A 27,247-nucleotide genomic window follows, 5' to 3' on the forward strand; every position below is an offset into this window, starting at 1 on the left:
TTTTTTATAAGTTGACCACTGTGGTCAGTGTTGGCATTGGGGTCGGTGACACCCGAAGCACCTGAAAAAGGGTGTGTGACTTTCTGGGTAGGGGCATGGCCTCGCTGTCCCCGCTGACATCACTACATGGGTTGTGATCTTGCGGGAAGCCCCCAATTCCGTCACTACGAGGGCATGCCCAGCATCCCCAGAGATGCCCCCCCAAGACTCTGGCTGCACTGCCGGCTTCTTCTCAGTGACAGGAGCCAGGTGTTGCAGAATAATGTCACACTGCAGCACACAGCTCCTGTCACTGCAGAGGAGACGGCATTTTGGTGTTACCCCCTGGAAGAGTGACACCCAGGTGTGGCTCATTTTCTCCCACACCACCTTGTGACGCCTTTACTGGGGGCACATTCTACTGGAGTCTCAGGGGTCTATTCATCATTCAAAAATATGTGATGTGCTAATTAGGGATTGACCTCGCAACAGGTATCATGTAAATATCGGAGGCATTCATCATGCCTCCTTTACTTAATTCTCACTTTCCAAAAAGCAGAGACAGCTTTTCAGAAGTGTGGGAGAGTTTCCCTGCAGATGTGGTGCCCCATTAATATCTGCAGCCTGTATTCAAACTGCACATGTACCTTTAACATCTGAGGACTGGGACGGAACACTGAGGAACGATATCTCTGCAAAGGTGGTGTCAAGGAGCTGGCATAAGGTAAAGTGGAATATTCAGATCACTTGAGTGGGCATCTGGTGGAGTCATTTATCTAATTAGTCTAATTAATTAAATTAATTAAATAATTAGTCATTAGCCCAGTGGTTCCCAAGCTGTTGTGCCCTATAGTATCAGAATGTTTTTCATGGCACCCCTATGTCAGGATTCTGTAACTTTGTCACCGGAGGGGGCACTAGTGGGTCAGTGTAGTAGTGATAGAGGAAACGGGGAGACTGATGAAAAGTTCCGCGCATGTGCGCTTGATATTTATTATCACACAGGGATAACGGATGACAGGAACAATGAATAATAACTTAATCCGATAAATTAATATTTCAAAAGTCAATGGTAACAAATGAGCAATGAAGATGAACTTGTAACTTGATAATAAGAATTTACTTACCGATAATTCTATTTCTCATAGTCCGTAGTGGATGCTGGGGACTCCGAAAGGACCATGGGAATAGCGGCTCCGCAGGAGACTGGGCACAAAAGTAAAAAGCTTTAGGACTACCTGGTGTGCACTGGCTCCTCCCCCCATGACCCTCCTCCAAGCCTCAGTTAGGATACTGTGCCCGGACGAGCGTACACAATAAGGAAGGATTTTGAATCCCGGGTAAGACTCATACCAGCCACACCAATCACACCGTACAACTTGTGATCTGAACCCAGTTAACAGCATGATAACAGAAGGAGCCTCTGAAAAGATGGCTCACAACAACAATAACCCGATTTTTGTAACAATAACTATGTACAAGTAATGCAGACAATCCGCACTTGGGATGGGCGCCCAGCATCCACTACGGACTATGAGAAATAGAATTATCGGTAAGTAAATTCTTATTTTCTCTAACGTCCTAGTGGATGCTGGGGACTCCGAAAGGACCATGGGGATTATACCAAAGCTCCCAAACGGGCGGGAGAGTGCGGATGACTCTGCAGCACCGACAGAGCCGGCCATAGGTATAGGCAAACTAGGCAATTGCCTAGGGTATTTGATATGCCTAGGGGCATCAGCAGTTTCTGTTGATTAAAATGATATGTGGCATGCCTATATTCTGTGTGTAGCATTTCATATGCAAATACAGCCACAGTCTCACACAGTATATAGGCATGCTGCATATCATTTTAATCAGCAGAAGCTGCTTGTGCATCCTAGCCACATAGCAATGCAAATAAGATGCATTTTCATAAAAAAGTGCCCGATGTTAGCATTGAGGCAAGATTTATGAGGACACATCTGTATCCAAGCAGAAGCAGAGGTCACAGTGTTAGTGGCAGTGTGAGTGCTGTGTGCATGTGAGTGGGTTGGTTGTGCAGTAGTGTTCGGAATATGTGTAAGGAGCATTATGTGTGTCATGTGTATAAATGCATTAATAATGTGCAACATATGTGTAAGGGGCACTATATGTGTCATTATGTGTATAAGTGCATTAATAATGTGCAGCAAATGTGTAGGGGGCACTATGTGTGTCATTATGTGTATAAGGGCATTAATAATGTGCGGCATATGTGTAAGGAACATTATGTGTAAAATGTCATTAATAAAGGTTGTCATAATGTGTAAGGTGCATTATGTTTATAAGGACATTAATAAGGTGTCTCATGTGTAAGGGGCATTACTGTGGGGAATTATGTGTATAAATGCATTACTAATGTGTGGCATGTGTATAAGGTGCTCTACTATGTGGCGCTGAGTATAGAAAGGGCACTACTGAGTCGTATAATGTGAATAAAGAGCAATAGGGTGTGGTGTAATGTGAATAACGAGCAATTCAGTGTGATGTAATGTGAATAAGGGGCTCTACTGTGAGGAGTAACTTTTATAAGGTAAAGTGATACTACTGTGGGATGTAATATGAATTATGGACACTATCGCATGATCAAATGTGAATAAAGTTGCATTACTGTGTAGCGTAATTGGAATTGGGGTTACTATTGTCTGGCCATGCCCCTTGCCAACAAAAACACACCCCTTTTTGGGCTGTGCGCCAAATGTGCGAGCTGTTCATATTTAAAATATAGGGGGTACAAACACCAAAATAAGGACTGCTATGGGTTAGGGGTGATGGTGCTGGGAAAGAGGTGCAAGGTCAGAGACGGAACCAGCGGTGGTGCTAGGGGGCACCAGCTAAAATCTTGCCTAGGGCATCATATTGGTTAGGGCCGGCTCTGAGCACCGAATGAGAGAACTCCAGGTCCTCCTCAGCCAGGGTATCAAATTTGTAGAATTTAGCAAACGTGTTTGCCCCTGACCAAGTAGCTGCTCGGCAAAGTTGTAAAGCCGAGACCCCTCGGGCAGCCGCCCAAGATGAGCCCACTTTCCGTGTGGAATGGGCTTTTACAGATTTTGGCTGTGGCAGGCCTGCCACAGAATGTGCAAGCTGAATTGTACTACAAATCCAACGAGCAATCGTCTGCTTAGAAGCAGAAGCACCCAGCTTGTTGGGTGCATATAGGATAAACAGCGAGTCAGATTTTCTGACTCCAGCCGTCCTGGAAACATATATTTTCAGGGCCCTGACTACGTCCAGCAACTTGGAATCCTCCAAGTCCCTAGTAGCCGCAGGCACCACAATAGGCTGGTTTAAGTGAAATGCTGAAACCACCTTAGGGAGAAATTGAGGACGAGTCCTCAATTTTGCCCTGTCCGTATGAAAAATTAGGTAAGGGCTTTTATAGGATAAAGCCGCCAATTCTGAGACACGCCTGGCTGAAGCCAGGGCTAACAGCATTACCACTTTCCATGTGAGATATTTTAAGTCCACAGTGGTGAGTGGTTCAAACCAATGTGATTTTAGGAATCCCAAAACTACATTGAGATCCCAAGGTGCCACTGGAGGCACAAAAGGAGGCTGTATATGCAGTACTCCCTTGACAAACGTCTGAACTTCAGGAACAGAAGCTAGTTCTTTTTGGAAGAATATTGACAGGGCCGAAATTTGAACCTTAATGGACCCTAATTTGAGGCCCATAGACAGTCCCGTTTGCAGGAAATGCAGGAATCGACCCAGTTGAAATTCCTCTGTAGGGGCCTTCCTGGCCTCGCACCACGCAACATATTTACGCCAAATACGGTGATAATGTTGTACGGTTACATCCTTCCTGGCTTTGATCAGGGTAGGGATGACTTCATCCGGAATGCCTTTTTCCTTCAGGATCCGGCGTTCAACCGCCATGCCGTCAAACGCAGCCGCGGTAAGTCTTGGAACAGACATGGTCCCTGCTGGAGCAGGTCCTTTCTTAGAGGTAGAGGCCACGGGTCTTCCGTGAGCATCTCTTGAATTTCCGGGTACCAAGTCCTTCTTGGCCAATCCGGAGCCACGAGTATAGTCTTTACTCCTCTCCTTCTTATGATTCTCAGTACTTTTGGTATGAGAGGAAGAGGAGGGAACACATACACTGACTGGTACACCCACGGTGTTACCAGAGCGTCCACAGCTATTGCCTGAGGGTCCCCTTGACCTGGCGCAATATCTGTCCAGTTTTTTGTTGAGACGGGACGCCATCATGTCCACCTTTGGTTTTTCCCAACGGTTCACAATCATTGAAAGACTTCTGGGTGAAGTCCCCACTCCCCCGGGTGAAGATCGTGTCTGCTGAGGAAGTCTGCTTCCCAGTTGTCCACTCCCGGAATGAACACTGCTGACAGTGCTATCACATGATTTTCCGCCCAGCAAAGAATCCTTGCCACTTCCGTCATTGCCCTCCTGCTTCTTGTGCCGCCCTGTCTGTTTACGTGGGCGACTGCCGTGATGTTGTCCGACTGGATCAACACCGGCTGACCCTGAAGCAGAGGTCTTGCCTGACTTAGGGCATTGTAAATGGCCCTTAGTTCCAGGATATTTATGTGAAGTGACGTTTCCATGCTTGACCACAAGCCCTGGAAATTTCTTCCCTGTGTGACTGCTCCCAGCCTCTCAGGCTGGCATCCGTGGTCACCAGGACCCAATCCTGAATGCCGAATCTGCGGCCCTCTAGGAGATGAGCACTCTGTAACCACCACAGGAGAGACACCCTTGTCCTTGGAGACAGGGTTATCCGCTGATGCATTTGAAGATGCGATCCGGACCATTTGTCCAGCAGATCCCACTGAAAAGTTCTTGCGTGGAATCTGCCGAATGGAATCGCTTCGTAAGAAGCCACCATCTTTCCCAGGACCCTTATGCATTGATGTACTGACACTTGGCCTGGTCTTAGGAGGTTCCTGACTAGGTCGGATAACTCCCTGGCTTTCTCTTCCGGGAGAAACACCTTTTTCTGTACTGTGTCCAGAATCATTCCTAGGAACAGCAGACGTGTCGTCGGAATCAGCTGCGATTTTGGAATATTTAGAATCCATCCGTGCTGTCGTAGTACTACTTGAGATAGTGCTACTCCGACATCTAACTGTTCTCTGGACCTTGCCCTTATCAGGAGATCGTCCAAGTAAGGGATAATTAAGACGCCTTTTCTTCGAAGAAGAATCATCATTTCGGCCATTACCTTGGTAAAGACCCGGGGTGCCGTGGACAATCCAAACGGCAGCGTCTGAAACTGATAGTGACAGTTCTGTACAACAAACCTGAGGTACCCTTGGTGAGAAGGGCAAATTGGGACATGGAGGTAAGCATCCTTGATGTCCAGAGACACCATATAGTCCCCTTCTTCCAGGTTCGCTATCACTGCTCTGAGTGACTCCATCTTGAACTTGAACCTTTTTATGTAAGTGTTCAAGGATTTCAGATTTAAAATGGGTCTCACCGAGCCGTCCGGCTTCGGTACCACAAACAGCGTGGAATAATACCCCTTTCCCTGTTGTAGGAGGGGTACCTTGATTATCACTTGCTGGGAATACAGCTTGTGAATGGCTTCCAATACCGCCTCCCTGTCGGGGGGAGACGTTGGTAAAGCAGACTTCAGGAACCGGCGAGGGGGAGACGTCTCGAATTCCAATTTGTACCCCTGAGATACTACCTGCAGGATCCAGGGGTCCACTTGCGAGTGAGCCCACTGCGCGCTGAAATTCTTGAGACGGGCCCCCACCGTGCCTGAGTCCGCTTGTAAGGCCCCAGCGTCATGCTGAGGACTTGGCAGAAGCGGGGGAGGGCTTCTGTTCGTGGGAAGAGGCTGTCTGCTGCAGTCTTTTTCCCCTTCCTCTGCCCCGGGGCAGATATGAGTGGCCTTTTGCGTGCTTGCCCTTATGGGGACGAAAGGACTGAGCCTGAAAAGACGGTATCTTTTTCTGCTGCGAGGTGACTTGGGGTAAAAAGGTGGATTTCCCAGCCGTTGCCGTGGCCACCAGGTCCGATAGGCCGACCCCAAATAACTCCTCCCCTTTATACGGCAATACTTCCATATGCCGTTTGGAATCCGCATCCCCTGACCACTGTCGCGTCCATAATCCTCTTCTGGCAGAAATGGACATCGCACTTACTCTTGATGCCAGAGTGCAAATATCTCTCTGTGCATCTCGCATATATAGAAATGCATCCTTTAAATGCTCCATAGTCAATAATATATTGTCCCTGTCCAGGGTATCAATATTTTCAGTCAGGGAATCCGACCAAGCCACCCCAGCACTGCACATCCAGGCTGAGGCGATTGCTGGTCGCAGTATAATACCAGTATGTGTGTATATACTTTTTAGGATATTTTCCAGCTTCCTATCAGCTGGTTCCTTGAGGGCGGCCGTATCAGGAGACGGTAACGCCACTTGTTTTGATAAGCGTGTGAGCGCCTTATCTACCCTAGGGGGTGTTTCCCAACGCGCCCTAACCTCTGGCGGGAAAGGGTATAATGCCAATAATTTTTTAGAAATTAGCAGTTTTTTATCGGGGGAAACCCACGCTTCATCACACACCTCATTTAATTCATCTGATTCGGGAAAAACTATGGGTAGTTTTTTCACACCCCACATAATACCCTTTTTTGTGGTACTTGTAGTATCAGAAATGTTCAAAACCTCCTTCATTGCCGTGATCATGTAACGTGTGGCCCTACTGGAAAATACGTTTGTTTCCTCACCGTCGACACTGGAGTCAGTGTCCGTGTCTGTGTCTGTATCGACCTGAGGTAACGGGCGCTTTAGAGCCCCTGACGGTGTTTGAGTCGCCTGTACAGGTATTAACTGATTTGCCGGCTGTCTCATGTCGTCAACAGTCTTTTGTAAAGTGCTGACACTATCACGTAATTCTTTCCATAAGACCACCCAGTCAGGTGTCGACTCCCTAGGGGGTGACATCACTAACACAGGCAATTGCTCCGCCTCCACACCATTTTCCTCCTCATACATGTCGACACAACGTACCGACACACAGCACACACACAGGGAATGCTCTGATAGAGGACAGGACCCCACTAGCCCTTTGGGGAGACAGAGGGAGAGTTTGCCAGCACACACCAGAGCGCTATATACATACAGGGATAACCTTATATAAGTGTTTTTCCCTAATATAGCTGCTCCAACGGAGCTGTGAGGAAAAAATGTCGCCAGTGTGCTGAGGAGATAGGCCGCCGAGAAGGGGGCGGAGCCTTTCTCCCGCTTTTTTATGGAAAAATTGGCAGGGGTTAAATGCATCCATATAGCCCAGGAGCTATATGTGATGTATTTTTTGCCAAAAAAAGGTGTTTTATTGCGTCTCAGGGCGCCCCCCCCCAGCGCCCTGCACCTTCAGTGACCGGAGTGTGAAGTGTGCTGAGAGCAATGGCGCACAGCTGCGGTGCTGTGCGCTACCTTATTGAAGACAGGACGTCTTCTGCCGCCGATTTTCCGGACCTCTTCAGTCTTCTGGCTCTGTAAGGGGGCCGGCGGCGCGGCTCTGGGACCCATCCATGGCTGGGCCTGTGATCGTCCCTTTTGTGCCCAGTCTCCTGCGGAGCCGCTATTCCCATGGTCCTTTCGGAGTCCCCAGCATCCACTAGGACGTTAGAGAAATAAATGATAAGGCAATAATGAAATCAGATGCAGCAAACGAAACTCTGATATATAACAAATAGCAATCAAAGCACACAGTCTCTGTAGAAGCACACGTCTTTAAGCCAAGCAAGGCCCTAGCAGGAGACAGTTCTAACACAGCAAGTTGTTAAGTGCTGAATGCAATGCACAATGCTAGTAATCAGGTGCACAGGCTGAGTAATGGAAGAACACCTGAAGAAAGTCTCTTACTGCAAGTTGTTGTGGCAAACTGTGGCTGGAGTTCATAGCAAACTGAAGACTGAAGAATAACAACAAGGAAACCACTGGAAACAGGAACACAGGAACCAGGAGAACTTGTACACCGAATGTGACTCATAGGAAAGCTGGAATGGATGCTGGTACTTGTAGTTCCACAGGAACACTGGAACACGGAAACAACTTGGAGATGCCAGAAATAGGAGATTGCTGGAAACAAAGGATTGCAGACTGGAATATGGAACTGGAAACTGGAACGGAACTGGAACGGCTGGGGCCTGTAGTTCCACAGGTCCAATACACAGGGGTATCTCTGCAAACAGGAGACGCCTATTCACAGAATGTGACGTGTTGTCCAAGGCGATGAGACTGAGCCAGGAACTGGAGTTTATACCCCTTGATCTGTGATGATTGGATGTTGCATCTCTGTGAGAACACACCCCGCTGGATTGGGTGTTCAGATCAGCTGTGAGTTAGCTGAAGCACTGTGTACTCCAGGCGGCAGTAGACTGAAAACTGGAACTGGAACAGAACTGAACTGCTGGAACCTGTAGTTCCACAGTAGTGATGCAACGGAGAATGCAGATTCCTGACAGTACCCCCCCTTTTATGGGTGGGCACCGAACACCCACGCTGGAACTTGGAAGGCTGAATGTCAATTGAAGTCTCAGAATACAATGTAGGACACTTGAGAGCAGAGGACTGGAATAAGCATTCATAAGCAGGAGTAGAATCAACTTGAAATATTCTAGGATGGAGAGAGGACGTCATCTCCAAAACTGACTGACAGGAGTTCCTTACTTGACACACTGGAGAGAACCACACCGGGTTCGGAGAAACTGGAATCGGTAGGAACAGACGGCGACTTTGGACAGACGGATGGAACCGGGATTTGTCCAGGACTACTTGAATTGACTTGAACTGAAGGAAGCTGATCTGTACAGACGGATGGGAACGGATTGGGTCCAGAAAAGCTTGAACCGGCTGGAACCGGAGGAGTCTTCGGACTGACGGATAGGACCGGATTTGATCCGAAGATACTGGAATCGGCTGGAACCGAAGGAGGTTTACTGGAATCGGCTGAAACCGAAGGAGGCTGATCCGGACAGACGGATGGGACCGGATTGGGTACGGAAAAGCTTGAACTGGCTGGAACCGGTGGAGGCTTACTGGAATCGGCTGGAACCGAATGAGGCTTACTGAAATCGGCTGGAACCGAAGGAGGCTGATCTGGACAGACGGATGGGACCGGATTGGGTCCAGAAAAGCTTGAACCGGCTGGAACCGGTGGAGTCTTACTGGAATCGGCTGGAACCGAAGGAGGCTGATCCGGACAGACGGATGGGACCGGATTGGGTCCAGAAGAGCTTGAACCTGCTGGAACCGGAGGAGTCCTCGGACTGACGGATAGGACCGGATTTGATCCGAAGATGCTGGAATCGGCTGGAACCGATGGAGGCTGATCCGGACAGACGGATGGGACCGGAAGAGCTTGAACCGGCAGGAACCGGAGGAGTCCTCGGACTGACGGATAGGACCGGATTTGATCCGAGGATGCTGGAATCGGCTGGAACCGAAGGAGGTAGCTCAGCATTGGAAACAGAGCTACTCGGGCTGGATGGAACCAGAGGAGGCTGATCTGGACAGACGGATGGGACCGGATTGGGTCCAGAAAAGCTTGAACCGGCTGGAACCGGAGGAGTCTTCGGACTGACGGATAGGACCGGATTTGATCCGAAGATGCAGGAATCGGCTGGAACCGAAGGAGGTAGCTCATTGTTGGAAACAAAGCTACTCAGGCTGGCTGGAACCAGTGGAGTCTTTGGACCGACGGCTGGAACCGGGCTAGGTCCATTGACACTTGACTCTGTGTAGACAGAATCCGGATGTTCCGATGATCCCTCTTGGAGTGGTACTGAGCTGGTAGAACTCTCTGAAGTTGGCAAACAAAAGTTCATGTCTGTATCTGTGGCTTTAAGAATTTCTCCTGGGATCTTGGCCCTGGATTCCTCTTTTGAGGCTGAAACTCCAAAGACCCCTCCTGGGGTTAATAGATCAGACACACTTCTTTGAGTTGCATGCACGAATGCCACTCCTGGAACCTGAACATCAGATACCCCTTCTGGGGTCACAACATCAGATGCCCCACCTGGGGCTGTAGACATAGACGCCCCTTCTTGGGCTGTAGAGACAGATGCCCCTTCTCGGGCTGTAGACACAGATGTCCCTTCTCGGGCTGTAGACACAGATGTCCCTTCTAGGGCTGTAGACACAGATGTCCCTTCTAGGGCTGTAGACACAGATGTCCCTTCTCGGGCTGTAGACACAGAAACTACTTTAGTTATGGGTAACATAGATAGTCTCTTTTGATTTCCGAACTTGGGATTGGGTCTATTTGTCACAGGACCCCACACTCTGTCCACCGTCCGGGTCCATGGGCCTTGGACAAACTGTCAGGATTCTGTAACTTTGTCACCGGAGGGGGCACTAGTGGGTCAGTGTAGTAGTGATAGAGGAAACGGGGAGACTGATGAAAAGTTCCGCGCATGTGCGCTTGATATTTATTATCACACAGGGATAACGGATGACAGGAACAATGAATAATAACTTAATCCGATAAATTAATATTTCAAAAGTCAATGGTAACAAATGAGCAATGAAGATGAACTTGTAACTTGATATAAATGATAAGGCAATAATGAAATCAGATGCAGCAAATGAAACTCTGATACTGTATATAACAAATAGCAATCAAAGCACACATTCTCTGTAGAAGCACACGTCTTTAAGCCAAGCAAGGCCCTAGCAGGAGACAGTTCTAACACAGCAAGTTGTTAAGTGCTGAATGCAATGCACAATGCTAGATGCTGGTAATCAGGTGCACAGGCTGAGTAATGGAAGAACACCTGAAGAAAGTCTCTTACTGCAAGTTGTTGTGGCAAACTGTGGCTAGAGTTCATAGCAAACTGAAGACTGAAGAATAACAACAAGGAAACCACTGGAAACAGGAACACAGGAACCAGGAGAACTTGTACACCGAATGTGACTCGTAGGAAAGCTGGAATGGATGCTGGTACTTGTAGTTCCACAGGAACACTGGAACAGGGAAACAACTTGGAGATGCCAGAAATAGGAGATTGCTGGAAACAAAGGATTGCAGACTGGAACCTGGAACTGGAACGGAACTGGAACGGCTGGGACCTGTAGTTCCACAGGTCCAATACACAGGGGTATCTCTGCAGACAGAGGACTGCAAACAGGAGATACCTGTTCACAGAATGTGACGTGTTGTCCAAGGCGATGAGACTGAGCCAGGAACTGGAGTTTATACCCCTTGGTCTGTGATGATTGGATGTTGCATCTCTGTGAGAACACACCCCGCTGGATTGGGTGTTCAGATCAGCTGAGAGTTAGCTGAAGCACTGTGTACTCCAGGCTGCAGTAGACTGAAAACTGGAACTGGAACAGAACTGAACTGCTGGAACCTGTAGTTCCACAGTAGTGATGCGACGGAGAATGCAGATTCCTGACACCCTATGCCTAAAGTTTATCATCGAGAAATTCAGAAAAAATATTAAGTACATTGTGTTTTTATGTCATCCTTACATTTAGTAATGTGGTGAGGGACAGGTACTTAGCCATCATGCAATACCATCAGGGAGAAATCTGATTGGCTCCAAATTTATTCTGCAGCAGGACAACGACCCCAAACATACAGTCAATGTTATTAAAAATGATCTTCAGTGTAAAGAAGAACAAGGAGTCCTGGAAGTGATTATATGGCCACCACAGAACCGTGATCTCAACATCGAGTCTGTTTGGGATTACATGAAGGGACAGAAGGAGTTGAGCAAGCCTACATTCACAGAAGATCTGCTGAAATCCTTCAAAAACTTTGTGCAAGTGTACCTAGAATTGCTGTTCTGAAGGTAAAGGGTGGACACACCAAATATTGGGGCAGAGGTATTAAGCCTGGAGAAGGCATAAGGAAGTGATAAAGCAGTGATAAGTGCTAGGCGATAACGCACCAGCCAATCTGCTCCAATATGTAAATTGACAGTAATGTGCAGAAGGACTTCCGAATCCTAAACCTGTAATTCTATCGCAGAGGACAGCTCTTATCGGGAGAGTTGTTCTTTGCGATTTTATCCGCATTTCTTAGTAAATAATAATGAATGCGTTATTAATGCCGGTATATACCCTGAAAAGTGGTTGGATATATTACATCGCAGATGCGTTGCGTAGGACATCCTGCCCTGGATGTGATGGGGGCCTGGTATTGCTGTCTCACTATCCTGAGCCCCCCCCCCGCTTTTCTCTACTGAGCATGTGTGGTGCAGTAGGTGGTTGTACCGCAGTGGTCTCCACCCTGGGGTGCCTCAGGAACTTGCATGGGTGCCCTGGTTTGATGGTCCAGGAACAATTCTAATTATTTTGGGTCAAAGTAATAGGCACAACCAGTGCTTGTGGCTTCAAATCATAACCTATGTAGACAAACAGAAGCAAATCCTGTCCCTCACCACAGAACTGAGCCTAAGGATGACTTAGAAACACAACTTACTGAATTTAATATTTTTTTCCTGAATTTCTCCATAATAAACTTTTCTTCTAGGGGTGCCGTGAAAATAATTCAGATACTCTAGGGTGCTGTGATTGAAACAAGTTTGTGAACCACTGGGGTACTGGCATCAGCAGGCTCCAACCCAAATTTTGCTGCAACACAGTGATGATCCTGTTTTGTACCATGTGTTCAAATAACTATCAACAACATATTGTGATTCCATTTCCACAGCTGGGAATGGACTGCATGGGATGCCGGTCACACATACCACACTCAGACTGCATCACACATTGCAACATACACTTGTTTACAAAGCTGCTGTGATTTAAGGTTATGGACACCATCAAACTCAGTTTACTCCCCTCAGTCATTGCATTAAAAGCTTTCGATCAATAGGGTGAGATTGGATATAATCCAACGGACAATATTGACAATATTGTTTTAATATTACCTTGGCAACTCTCTTTAGGCTCTCACCTCTCACCTGCTGTGACTATTTGCATATTTGCAGCCGGCAATCATTACTTTAATTCCTTATGGAATTATGGGGGACATTTACTACGCAGTGATAAGAGCGGAGAAGTGAGCCAGTGGAGAAGTTGCCCATGGCAACCAATTAGCACTGAAGTAACATCTATAATTTGCATACTATAAAATAATACAGAGCTGCTGATTGGTTGATGGAGCAACTGGCTCACTTCTCTGCTCTTATCACTGCTTAGAAAATGTCCCCCTAAAGGAGCTAATGGAGTTATCGCCAGCTGCAAATAGTCAAACCCCGCGATGCTATGCAGAAAGCAGTCTTGCAGCATGCTGCATCGCGGCAAAGATGAGCAGGGCTACATGTGTGTGTGTGTGTGTGTGTGTGTGTGTGTGTGTGTGTGTTTGGTGCAAAAAGCGCTACAACCTTCTAGAGTATCAATAAATAAACAGCGCAAACAGTACACATGCAGAAGTGTTCACTCATAAACAATCATAAATTATTGAATTTCTATGCAAACTTCTAAAAACACTCCCAATATATATGGTCGTTGCAGTAAATGTTTAAATTAGACTAATTTCCTTAGCCGACAACAAAAACGTTCAACAGAGGTAAAATTTCTGCACCTTCAGTGTTCAAAACAATGATTACGTGGATATCCTTCCAAAATTCTATATGTGCGTACCAGACAGATGGAAAGTATTGACTTGTAGCAATGTCTTTCTCACAGGTTCCTTCTCATGTTCTCCCTACTTGGCTCCCAACGTACTCGTCAGATGATGTGGCACATAAATGGAGATTTCAGGAGGACGTATGAATAATGTTCTATCTCCTTAAAAAGTGACTAAGTGCTTGCATGCATAAAAAGTGCTATGTGCTTTGTGTCTTTCTACAAGAAAAGACCTCCAAGACCACCTTGTGATTAAGTGGTGATATATAACAATTTTTCATGAACTAGTGATAATCATCCATGTGATAATAGGGGTAGTAGTACCCTAATCCAGCAACTCACCCTCTGTGGGGTATTTTTGTTTGTAAGGATTCTTCAATGTGAAGACCCGCCCGGTCATGGTGAAAAATCAGAAAGGGAGACCGGCAGGATTAGGCACCCAAATCTGAAACCCGTCTAGCAGAGGCAATAGCCATCAGAAATAAAACCTTAAGAGTAAGCCACTTAAGGTCCGCAGACTCAAGAGGTTCAAACGGAGACTATTGCAAGGCCTCCAGAACCACTGACAAATCCCAAGGAGCCACAGGCGGGACATAGGGAGGTTGAATCCGCAACACATCCTGCGTGAATGTATGAACATCAGGCAGAGTCGCAATTTTTCTCTGAAACCAAACCGACAAGGCAGAAATATGAACCTTGAGGGAGGCCAGACGAAGGCCCAAGTCCAGGCCCTGTTGCAGGAAGGCCAAAAGTTTTGCCGTACTAAACTTGTAAGCGTCATGATTGTTAGCTGCGCACCAAGCAAAGTAAGAATTCCAGACCCTATGATAAATCCGGGCTGAAGCCGGTTTCCGGGCCTTCAACATGGTTTGAATGACCGCCTCAGAAAACCTTTGGCCCTCAGAACTGAAGCTTCAAGAGCCACGCCGTCAAAGCCACCCAGGCTAAATCCTGGTATACACAAGGGCCCTGAACGAGGAGGTCTGGGCGTTGCGGAAGTAGAAGAGGACGCTCTATGGAGAGACCCTGAAAGTCTGAGAACCAATGCTGTCTGGGCCACGCTGGAGCGATCAGAAGCAGGATTCCTCCTTCTTGCTTGAACTTCCTTATCACCCTGGGCAGAAGTGACACGTACGGCAGCTAAAAGTTCCATGGAATTGCCAGTGCGTCCACGAACGCTGTCCACAACGAGTTGAAATACTTCTGGATGGAGGCTTCACTCTCCGGCGTGTACGTCCTGACGACTGAGGAAGTCCGCTTCCCAGTTGAGGACCCCCGGAATAAACACTGCCGATATGGCTGGCAGACGGCTGTCCGCCCACTGAAGAATCCTTGATACTTGCATCATTGCCATGTGGCTTCGAGTGCTGCCTTGATGATTTATGTACGCCACCGTGGTGGAGTTGTCTGACTGTACTTGAACAGGCCTGTTCTGTATCAGATGCTGGGCCAGGTTCAGAGCATTGAACACCGCCCGCAATTCCAGAATGTTTATAGGAGGAGAGACTCCTCCTTGGTCCACCAACATTTAAGGGAGTGTTGCTCCAACACTGCGCCCCAACCCCTCAGACTGGCATCCGTCATCAGAAGGTCCCAGTTGGAGATCCAGAAGGGACGACCACTGCTCAATCGTTGGCCCTGGAGCCACCAGCTCAGTGACCGACGAACCTCCGGAGACAATGAGATCATGTGAGACATGATCCGGTGATGCAGGCCGGCCCACTTGGCAAGAATCAATCTCTGCTGAGCGTACTCCACCATGTTGAAAGTCGACACCATGAGGCCTAGTACTTGCATCGCCGAGTGAATCAACACTCATGGACAAGAGAGGAAGCATCAGGACCTTCTCCTGAGACAAGAACAACCGCTGGTTGTAAGTGTCCAACAATGCCCCCAGGTGCACCATGCTATGAGCAGGGACCAGGGAAGATTTCTTCCAGTTAATGAGCCACCCGTGGGCTTTCAGAAACTGGTCCGTCAGATCCAGATGACGGAGGAGAATTTCTGGGTAATTAACCAGGATCAGCAGGTTATTCAGATACGGTAGGATCCTGACACCCTGATGGCAGAGTAAAGCCGTCATTACCGCCATAACCTTGGTGAAGATTCGCGGAGCCGTGGCCAAACCAAAAGGTAACGCCCAAAATTGGTAATGGAGGTTGCCAAACCGCAGGTATTGCTGTTGCGACATGGCAATCGGAATATGGAGGTAAGCATCCTGTATGTCCAGGGAGACCATATAGTCCCCAGGCTCCAAAGCCAGAACAATAGAGCAAAAAGTTTCCATACGAAACTTGGAGACTCTCACAAATTTGTTCAAGGACTTGAGGTTGAGAATGGGCCGGAAAGGAACCATTTGTTTTCGGGACTAGGAACAGCGGTGAATAGTACCCCTTGCCACTCTGAGCCAGAGGCACCTGTACTACCACTCCTGTGTCCAGGATCCTGTATGTCCAGCATCCTGTGTCCAGCATCCTGTATGTCCAGGGAGACCATATAGTCCCAAGGCTCCAAAGCCAGAACAATAGAGCAAAGAGTTTCCATACGAAACTTGGAGACTCTCACAAATTTGTTCAAAGACTTGAGGTTGAGAATGGTCCGGAAGGAACCATTCGTTTTCGGGACTAGGAACAGCGGTGAATAGTACCCCTTGCCACTCTGAGCCAGAGGCACCTGTACTACCACTCCTGTGTCCAGGAGGGATTGTACCACCAAATGAAGAGTTTTTGCCTTCACATGATCCGAAGTTATGTCCGTCAGGCAAAATCGTTGAGGGGGACGATTCTTGAAGGATATGGCGTATCCGTGAGTGACGACTTCCTGTACCCAGACGTCGAAAGTGGTCTTCAACCGTTCCTGGGTAATCCTTAGAAGTCAGCCTCCCGGGGAGGCCCGTCCCGTCATGCAGTAGGCTTGTCCGATTTGGAAGCAGGCTGACGGGCAGCCCAGGTACATTTAGGTTTGGGCTTAGTGGTTTTGGAAGTGCGAGCCTGTTTTGGGTATGCCTGACACTTTGCTTTACCTGGAGGACGAAAGGATCGAATGGAAGTACTCTCAACCTTCGGGACCGAAGGAGCAGTACTAGGAAGACACGCCGTCTTAGCAGCTAATTCAGCCACAATCTTGTTGAGATCCTCACCAAAAATAATGTCTCCCTTAAAAGGGAGCACCTTCAGGGTTTTATTAGAGTCCAGATCCACAGACCAGGACTGTAACCAGAGAATCCGACGAGCCAAAATGGACGTAGTAGAAGCCTTGGCCGCCAGAATACCGGCATCAGAAGCCGCCTCTTTAATGTAATGAGATGCTGTGTCAATATACAAGAGACAGTGTCTAGCATTATCAGAAAAATTGGACGGCAGCTCTACTTCCACCTCCTGAGCCCACGCTTCAATAGCTACTGCAGCCCAAGTAGCTACAATAGTGGGTAGATGCACAGCTCCTGCAAGGGTGTAAAATTGTAAATAGCTTTTAAGCAACCCTCCACGCGCTTATCCGTCGGTTCTTTCATAGAGGTGACAGTAGTTACAGGCAGAGCATAGGACACCACCAGCCTCGCCACTTGCGAATCCACCGGCGGTGGCGTTTCCCAATTCTTACTTAGCTACGCAGCGAGAGGATAGCGAGCCAGCATCTTCTTGTGAGGTGTGAATTTCTTTCCTGGATTTTCCCAGGATTCCAGACGTATGTCAACTAAGTGGTCAGAATGAGGTAAAACTTGTTTAATAACCTTCTGACGTTTAAATCTATCTGGTTTCTTAGAGGTAACAACAGGTTCTGGGTCATCATCAATTTGATGAATCAGTCTGATAGCCTCCAATAGGTCAGGAACATAAACCTGTGAAACAGATTCCCCATCAGAAGCATCTGGATCAGTGTCTGAGGGGTCAGTATTGTCGAAGTAAAAAAAAATATTACATAAAGAGAACATACAAACTACACACATATAAGTCGCTATACTTGCAAATACGCGCAGCGAGCACAGCAATATATGGTAACGCACGCATTTACACGGACATGCCACAGAGATGGATTCGACACTTATTTCATACAGTACATAATTATAATAATATCAAGCGCCAGACATCATGATGATTTAGAATTGTATATGATGGAGTGGTGTCATGTATGTGTATTATTTGAACGGAACCAGATAGACCTGTCATGTTTACTATTGAAGCAACCAGATTAATGTGTAGATTCATTTGATACTTGTTATTAAGTTGTAGGACATTGCAACACGGAATTATGATTAAATGTATAAAAGCTAAAATCACTTTTATTAGAACAATAGATATTCCAAACAGGTAATGAACAGGAAACTCAGGCCAGCCCTTTGGACGTCCCCAAGGCTGAACCTGTTCAGCATATACAAAGGAACTGGTGACTCATTGTGAATCCCTCCCCCAGAAACTAGATAACACATAGCTGATCACACAGGAAGGTAGTTCCTGTTTTGGTCTCAGAGTTGCTGTAAGGTCTGAGACGATGATGGAGTTATTGCCAGCTCAGTTCCTGTTTTGGTCTCCGAGGAAGATGGAGTCCCAGTATTACTTTACAGAGAGAGAGAGTGATATGGAAAGACGAATTTATATAACTTAAGGATAATGGTATTGTATGCTGGCATGTAACTGTATGTAACTTTATGTATTAACTGCTTACTGTGTGAGTTGTAATCATGTAACTATAGGTATACTGTCCTTTGTAATATATATTGAATCCATATCCTTTTTAATAACAAATATACACATCAATGAGCTTTGGAACACAGATAATGTGTGGGTGTATTGTTTTCTCTTATGCAGTGTTTTGCGATGTATAGCGCACATTCATGGGATATGGTAATAAGAGGTGCAGGCGTTTACAATATATATTAGAGCGGGCATTTTATATTTGTGAGAAAGCAATTTGGCATTCTTAGATGGGGGCTGGTCTGCGATATCACGTTCTTAATGATGCACTGTACATTATAAACGCAACGCTGTGGTCGATCAGCTTGTGATGGACGCATCCTAAAGCTGAGAAAATCATCATATCCGTGTGTATTGTTGTGTTATTAGTAAGATGCTGATATGAAATTCAAGGGACAATGCGTTTCTCATAATATTTAAGATGCTAAAATTTATTTTTATTGTTGCAAAACAAGGTTCAAATAAGTCATATTGTGTTTGATTCAGATTGGATTGCTTATCTGTTAAGTAGGGTTAAAAGTACATTTAAAAGTTGAAGCATTGCCTTGATATAGTTTTTATTTTTAACTCAGGCCTAAAATAACTTTTGGTGCTTGTATGATGTGTGATTTCTTTGTGACAAAGGAAGCCGCATGGTCTGTCCTTCATTTTGGACTAACCACATGGCCTATCCACCATTTTGTGTAACCCTCATAGATGTGGAAGGGGGAGGAGCAGCGGCCATTTCTGAGAACTTTCACCGTCTATTCGTATTGTGCATTGGGGATTGCGTAAAAGGAAAAAGTCCATGATGGGATACAATTGGTGGACGTTTTGTAACCAGGGTTCAGGTTGAAGAGCCGCGGCCCAAGGGGTCAGTGAGGTTTGTTATGTGTGGAAAATATGGTTCACACACGGAAGACTTTATGTCTGAATGGGTACGTATGACTGTCAAAGATAGGGTACCATTCCCTAAAGTGGGCAGCTTTGAACCAGAGGTATTGCAGAACTTAAGGATAAGAATATGTCTGATAAAATCCCGAAAACAAAGGGTCAGACATACAAATTGTTTAAACCTGTGACATTAAGAGGGGTTGGTGAGTTTGATCCTAAGGTATTGCAGGTGGTATGTTTAACCAAAATCATATAAGACAAGAATGGAAATATAAGAACTGTTTGAACTTGTAGCAACAATAAATAAGTAGGAAGAAAAAAAAGAGAATGCAAGTATACCGCCATATTAGATGTGGAAGCAGTTATGGCCAGCATAGAAACTATAGAAAATAATAAAAATATGAAAAATATGACTGTAACCTATATATGTACTAATGAATGTTGAAGTTTTATTTAGGAGGAGAAGGTGACCTGATCGTTTTCAGCCACTTCTCATGCACCCAGAGGAGTATCCATCCGGTAAAAGAAGAGCAGTAGCCTGTGGGGGAAGTGGCTGAGACCAGTGGAACAGGTAAGTATGGTATCATTCGTGTACATATATAGTAAAACCCAAAAATAAAACAAAAAAATCAAGAAAGTAACGTCAGAAATGGAGAAAAAATCTGTCCGCACATTAGTATTTGCCAGTAGGAAAGCGGACAAGGTAACCCCAGGGTATTTCTTTCAGTTACCATATAAGAAGTATTAATTCCTAGTAATGCCCCTAGTAAAGATGAGCTTGGAAATGTTTGTTGGACCACGTACAGACCCTTAATACGGGATGAGAAGGATTGAATGAAATACTTTGCATGACATAGAAGCTTGTTAAACTTTTATTTTTTTGTTTGTTTTTGTCTCTTGCAGAAATAGAAAACTCTCCATCTGGATAAGATCACTGGTAAACACTAATTCGGCAAATGGGAGGTGGTTGTCTCTGTGCAAATGGATGGGCTCAATAAGGCATTGAGTGTCAAGGTGCAGACTTCTTTGCAAAATTGGAAAGGTCACAGTAGCTAATCTTAGATAGTGTGCTATTGAACATCACCAGAATAGTGCTAGGCGCAAAGAACAACAGGTGGAGAGGTTGAGGACGGTAAGTATACTGGCACATACAGGAAAGACCCATCAGTCCAAACCCCAGATCCCTAATGGTCAATAATATGTTACACTTGTAGGAAGGAAGGGCATTTTGCCAGAGATTGTAGGAGTAGTAGGACACATAGTCAATATAGATCCCCTAGACAGAAAACACAAGCCACATTATTAAACACATAGACAGGACCAAGGGACATATAGTAAGGAATCATAAGCCATATAGAAAACACAGATTCGGCTAATGGGAAGAACAAAATAAATGCAACATTACCCTTTGACAAAACTTGAAGACTAATGTCGCATTCTACTGTTCTAGATGCATGTCCATCACAGGTAGAGGAAATTATCTCACAGATACCGGGTTCCCTATGAACTTAGGATGGACAGGACACTGGATTGATGGCTGGGATAGTCCCAGTAGAGATAAGACACACAGAATTTTTTTTTAGGGGTATAGACCAAGTAGAGAATCACTTCCCCATAGTGCCCAATCCAGTTGTCAAATTTTTATAAAATCTTCTCCACCTCTACAAACTCATCTGTCACCAACCTCTATTCTGTTTCTCTACAGTTTCCTCTTCATCTTTTGCGTTCACACAGGGTGGTACAATACATGGACCCAAGTACAGTTCAAACTCCACATGCCTAGGTCCTTCAGAGTTCTGCCCAAACCCAGTATATCTCAACAGCACGATGACACCAGTATTACTGCAGTGTGCCTTGTCATGCACAAAGGGTGGAGATTGGGAATACTGGTGAAGGGAAATTTTGTATAGACACTGATATGCCTGTTGGTGAATGGCAAACCTGACATTTTCTTTTTCATTTTCTTCTTCTTTCTCTTCTCTAGAGATGTTTCTTTTTTTCTTTTTTCTTTTTTTGAGTTATGCTCATGGTACTCTACATTGCAAACACACGATAGTTAAATTTAGATACAAAAATTTGTGTTCCCTGCAGGAAGAGGCAGTCTGGAGGACAAAGGGGTATGGCCAGGAGTCCTCAGGACTGTGGGCAGGTGGACACGGTAAGCCAGTAGCCCCCAGAGCATACCTTCCAAGTCTAGCTGAGGTGGCACACGGTCTGACTCATCTAGGCAAAGAGGGTAGGTGCAGGCTGATGAGAGTCTACTGGTGTGCGCCAGGATTCTATTCTCATTCAGGTAAAGAGAGCAATGACCTGTCTTACTTGCTTGAGGAAGAATATTGGTAAAGCAATACCAACAGAGCCATCCCATATCCCTCCTGCAGACGGATCTTTTCAGGAAATAAAAATCGACTTCGTACAGTTAACACCCTTTAGGAATTATTGTTATGTATTGGTGTGCACTGATGTTTTCTCAAACTGGGTAGAGGCATTTCCTGCCGTCACGGATGCTGCTGTGTTTACTGCAAAGAAAAATTGCGCAAAAATTTGTGTGTAGATAATGGTAACCCTAGAAGTAGGAGCAAAGCTTGAAAATGTACTATTGTGATCATAGATACTGCCACTAGTATTATGTAGCTTCGGAACCACTCCCAGATCTTCACTCGACGAATCACCCTCTTCGAAATATGTTTTTGTTTTGGTATTTGTGTCTTTTTTGTGTTGTTTTTGGAAGACAACCTCATGTCATGATTGATCCGCACAATGATCAGAAATACACCAATGAGGTGACAGTACAGTACTTTATTGAGATGAGCCAGCATTTGAGAACTTGACAAAAGAACTTGAAACTGTTGATTGCTGGTATGCCAAATGCTAACTGTCTTGATTGTGAACCAAGAGACTGTGTGATTGTTCTTACGCTCAGGATGCCTAATAGACTGGTGGGAAGGACCATACCAAGATTTGTTGACAGCACTAAAGGTCGCCGAAAGAGAGATTTTGGTCCACTCGTCCCACTGCAAGAAGGTCGCTGACCCGGAGAGAACTCGTGACAAAGTAGTTTATTGCTCACATTCATTGAGTTTGTGTAGTTTGGTAACTGTGTGTTCCAAGTGAACTGTGTGTTCAAAGAGCAAGGTGGAGAGCAAAGTGAACTGTGTGTTCCAAGTGAACTGTGTATTCAAAAAGCAAGGCAAAGAGATCGCAAAAGTATCACCAGAGACTCTGTTCCGTGAAGACTGAGAGGCGGCACTGTTGAACACTACCTGAGCGTACTAAAGGACTGCAGAAAGACCAGTCATTGTAATTGATTTGTTATGAACAAGAGTTGTTTTGTTCTATTTCTCTTTTCTCTCTTTCCCGCTGACAAACATTTTCTTTCAGGATATTCTATTTTTGCGAGGTTTTTTTTATGAGTCGTCGAGTGTGGGACTGGAACTGGTTCTGTAGGAAGGAGTGATTTCCTTATAGGATCCCAGGATTAGCCGATCAGTTTGTTAAAGTCAGAGAAAAATCAAAGTTCTAGTAGTTATGGAGTTCAGAGGTAATCAGGAACAGTCAGACAATGGCTATTCACACATTGCAGATAAAGAGCTCATTAATATATGTGGAAGAAAGGTTTATGAGTGGCTCTCCCCGAACTCCGAAGGTTTATGTTATTTAGGAAGGACATTACTTATAACCCTTGTTCAATGATTAAACAGACCTAGCATACGTTCCAGAAATGGAAACAATGTTCAGAAAATTATAGGAATATATAGATCATGAAAATTTTATATGTCACTTTCACGATTTGTTTGTGTCTTCTTCATCTACCCAGCAGAACCTCAATCGAATCCAAACATCAGTGTACAAAGACGTAGGTACATGTATGTGTGAAATGTTCGTCGCAAATCAGACATTATAGGCCAAAGCACTGTCCCAGCATACTCTATAGGTTGAATGTTGTCCCACACCCAACCAGTGGTCCCGTGACCGCCGAGTGCATATAGAGCAGTGGTTCTCAAACTCGGTCCTCAGGACCCCACACAGTGCATGTTTTGCAGGTAACCCAGCAAGTGCACAGGTGTATTAATTACTCATTGACACATTTTAAAAGATCCACAGGTGGAGCTAATTATTTCACTTGTGATCTGTGAGGAGACCTGCAAAACATGCACTGTGTGGGGTCCTGAGGACCGAGTTTGAGAACCTGTGATATAGAGGATGTCTCGTCCTCCCCCCTGTCTTCCCCAAATATAGTCAAGTGTCTGATTTGCGAAATGCATACAAACTTGTGTCTAGGTCACCGATTATTGTATGAAATATTTTTTCTTATGTTAATAATTGATGGCAGTTATTGTTTGCTGCCAAAGGGTGGACTGTCGAAGTAAAAAAAATATTACATAAAGAGAACATACAAACTACACACATATAAGTTGCTATACTTGCAAATACGCACAGCGAGCACAGCAATATACGGTAACACACGCATTTACACGGACATGCCACAGAGATGGATTCGACACTTATTTCATACAGTACATAATTATAATAATATCAAGCGCCAGACATCATGATGATTTAGAATTGTATATGATGGAGTGGTGTCATGTATGTGTATTATGTGAACGGAACCAGATAGACCTGTCATGTTTACTATTGAAGCAACCAGATTAATGTGTAGATTCATTTGATACTTGTTATTAAGTTGTAGGACATTGCAACACGGAATTATGATTAAATGTATAAAATCTATGAATCACTTTTATTAGAACAATAGATATTCCAAACAGGTAATGAACAGGAAACTCAGGCCAGCCCTTTGGACGTCCCCAAGGCTGAACCTATTCAGCATATACAAAGGAACTGGTGACTCATCGTGAATCCCTCCCCCAGAAACTAGATAACATATAGCTGATCACACAGGAAGGTAGTTCCTGTTTTGGTCTCAGAGTTGCTGTAAGGTCTGAGACGATGATGGAGTTATTGCCAGCTCAGTTCCTGTTTTAGTCTCAGAGGAAGATGGAGTCCCAGTATTACTTTACAGAGAGTGATATGGAAAGACGAATTTATATAACTTAAGGATAATGGTATTGTATGCTGGCATGTAACTGTATGTAACTTTATGTATTAACTGCTTACTGTGTGAGTTGTAATCATGTAACTATAGGTATACTGTACTTTGTAATATATATTGAATCCATATCCTTTTTAATAACAAATATATACATCAATGAGCTTTGGAACTCAGATAATGTGTGGGTGTATTGTTTTCTCTTATGCAGTGTTTTGCGATGTATAGCGCACATTCATGGGATATGGTAATAAGAGGTGCAGGCGTTTACAATATATATTAGAGCGGGCATTTTAAATATTTGTGAGAAAGCAATTTGGCATTCTTAGTATACACGCCATCTTCATCAGACGAAGTGTCTGGAATATGGGTGGATTGTGAGGAAGTAATGTCCCGCTTAGAGGACCCCTTGGACTTAGGCGGGCGAGGGAGAGGTTTCTGTTTGTTCAATGAGTGGTTCAATTGCTGTAACTGAGTGGACAGAAGATCTGCCCTTGGCGGATTAACAGCAGGGACAATATGTGGCTGTACCGGCACGTGAGGTCCCATAGGGGGCGTAAGTCTAGTTACCAGCGTAGTTAGTAGAGTAGAGAAAGTAGCCCAAGTTGGAGCATTATGGACCCCCGTTGCTACGGCCCTACTGGAGGGTAGTGGACCCCCAGAACCTGAACTCTCTGCTGCTATGATTTCCTCTAATGTGTCTGCAGCGTCACCACCACGCATTGTGGGATCAGCCATAGCACCGTCGCCCCTTGAAGCTGGCATATCTGAAAACATAAACACAGGCAACACAGTACAATATCAGCAGTATAATACCTTACCAAGAACCCCATGTACAGTGTGAAATCACAAACAGAGGATTTAAGAGGCATACAGTGACTGAAAAAAGAGAAAAATGCACAATAAGTATATCCTGTGAAACACCTATATCAAATAATGACCCTGACGAACTTAGCCCCCTCAGGGTACAGAATATAGGGATAACAATCTGAGTGAGATAAACAGAGTAGAAATCACGCAGCAGCTATATGCACACACACACACAGTCACATGTACAATGCAGAAATTATGACAAGTAATAAAACCGTACTGGACTAGCAATACTAAGTAATACTAAGTAAAGCTACAGAGTAATAGATATAACAATGCACAGTAAAGACTGGATGTATATCACAGGGTACTTGTACTACATAACCCTGAAGTAATGCACTGTTTCTTAACTAACACTGTCAACAGACATGTAGAATACTTTAGTGTCCTGTAAAATGCACAGCGCTGATAATGCAGGCGGATTTACAGAGGAGGATTTGCCCAAACAGTCCCAGGATCAGGTCAGCATGTGAAGATGGCACCCAAACGAAGTGAGGGAGAGAGAGTGATGCAGCTCCAGGACAGGAACATTTACTCTAAATGGCGCCCTGGGGCTGGGGGAGGGGCTACAGGTTAGAGCCTTATCCCCTTGCTGGACTTCACCACTGGGTACTGTGGGCCATATGAAAACGGTTTTTAGTAAAACCGACCTGTGCCCCTGCCCTGGTAGTCTAGTGGTGTCCCTGTACTGACAGTGTCCACGCCAGCGCGCGCGGCCCACCTCCTAATGGCCGAGCCGGATCGCGATTTCCAGCGGGTCCCGCCTGGGGGAACCTCTTACATCCTCCCTGAGTGCGGCCACGCGATCCCGGAGAACTGCGGCTGGTGTGTGTGCCTGAAATACAGAACCGGAGCCTCCGCTGTAAGTACCCGGCAACCAGGGACACGGGAGTATACATATATATATATGTTCAGGGTCAGTATAGGTTCTTCTACCTCTCCACCAGACTCCTGCACTTGCTTCAATGTTCTGCAGAGCAGGAAATTGTGGATTCCAATTGGAAACTCCCTTCTAGAAATCCTGTTTGTCCCTGTGGATGGTCATACCTTCTAAAAAGGGCAGGTGGAACTTTAGTAAATAGCTTTTAGATATCATTTTATAGAATGTACTTTTTAATGATAGCTAGAAGCTGATTGGTTGGTTGCTCTTTAAAAGGTTTTACATAATGCCACCTAAGTCTATCCTTTGTCTATCTGCACTTGTGTGCCTTACTATATCTTCCTTTGCTGAAACTAAAGCATGTCCTTTTCCTTATGGAAAGTCCCTCTATCTCCTTCACCATATAATGTAGAAAGATGTGGGTACCCTTGTTTGAAAGCTAATGTCTGGTGATCTCACTGATCACCAGAGAGTAACTCCCTGTATTGCAGAAAATAATGTATTCCAGGCACTGGGTAAGCTATACCCCTTACCTGGCTACCAGTAATTAAGAGGCACCCATTTTAGAAATATGGGAGGGGGGACGTCAATTTTATCCCATACATACCCAAAATTACGTCTATATACTGTATGTGGAGTGATGTGGCTGCTTACCAGCTATTGTCTGGTCACCAGACACATTGACCAGCACTACAGAAAAAAAATAGTTTTCCATAGATGGGGAAGGGCACATTGTGCACATCTCCCCCACACTAACCTGCTTACATGGGGATGCTGCTTTGAAAGATTGGAGTCTCCTATTTCAAACAGTGGGTTCCTTAGTAGTTATAGCCTGGTGATCACCAAAAATATCTGAAGTAAAATTTTCCACAGGAGTGGATCTAAATTTCAGATCTTCCCTATCTTGTGTCAAATATAAAAAATAGTCCCATCATTTAGTACAGTACTGTATGTAGGTTGTCTGTTTATAAAAATGGAAGTCCTTGTTGGGCTACCATATTATGCCTACACATACAAGTAGTGACAGTTTAAAATGAGATGAGAAAAAGTTGCAAAAAATAAAATACTAACAGGCATATTTATTAATATTGTTTTAACTAAACTAATGTGAAAAAGATGTTTTCACAACCTTTTAACATTATTTCAGTTTCACTGAAATTTACAGTATTAAAAGTGCTTTTGGAGCAGTTTTTGTGAAAAAGTATTCCAAACCCTTTAATTCACATTTTTTTTTTTATTTTTTTTTTAGTAGTCAGATCTTATTTCCCATGACTTGTAATGGGAATTGCGATCAGGCGGAATTACCAAAATT

The 27,247-nt window shown here is 45.1% G+C and overlaps 1 protein-coding gene across 2 annotated transcripts in view; it reads right to left on the reverse strand.

Moving 5' to 3' along the window:
• The window catches only part of KLHL30 (kelch like family member 30), a 94,445-nt gene that overhangs the window by 60,107 nt on the left and 7,091 nt on the right, over nucleotides 1-27,247 (reverse strand). The window contains exon 2 of one of the 2 annotated variants that reach the window (XM_063915802.1): nucleotides 25,007-25,064. The exons of the other annotated variant lie outside the window; for it this stretch is intronic. The gene's annotated coding sequence lies outside the window, so the exon portion shown is untranslated. The remainder of the gene's footprint in view (nucleotides 1-25,006; nucleotides 25,065-27,247) is intronic. 2 annotated transcript variants of the gene reach the window in all.

The sequence above is a fragment of the Pseudophryne corroboree genome, chromosome 4, assembly GCF_028390025.1.
Source record: "Pseudophryne corroboree isolate aPseCor3 chromosome 4, aPseCor3.hap2, whole genome shotgun sequence".
NCBI lineage: Eukaryota > Metazoa > Chordata > Amphibia > Anura > Myobatrachidae > Pseudophryne > Pseudophryne corroboree.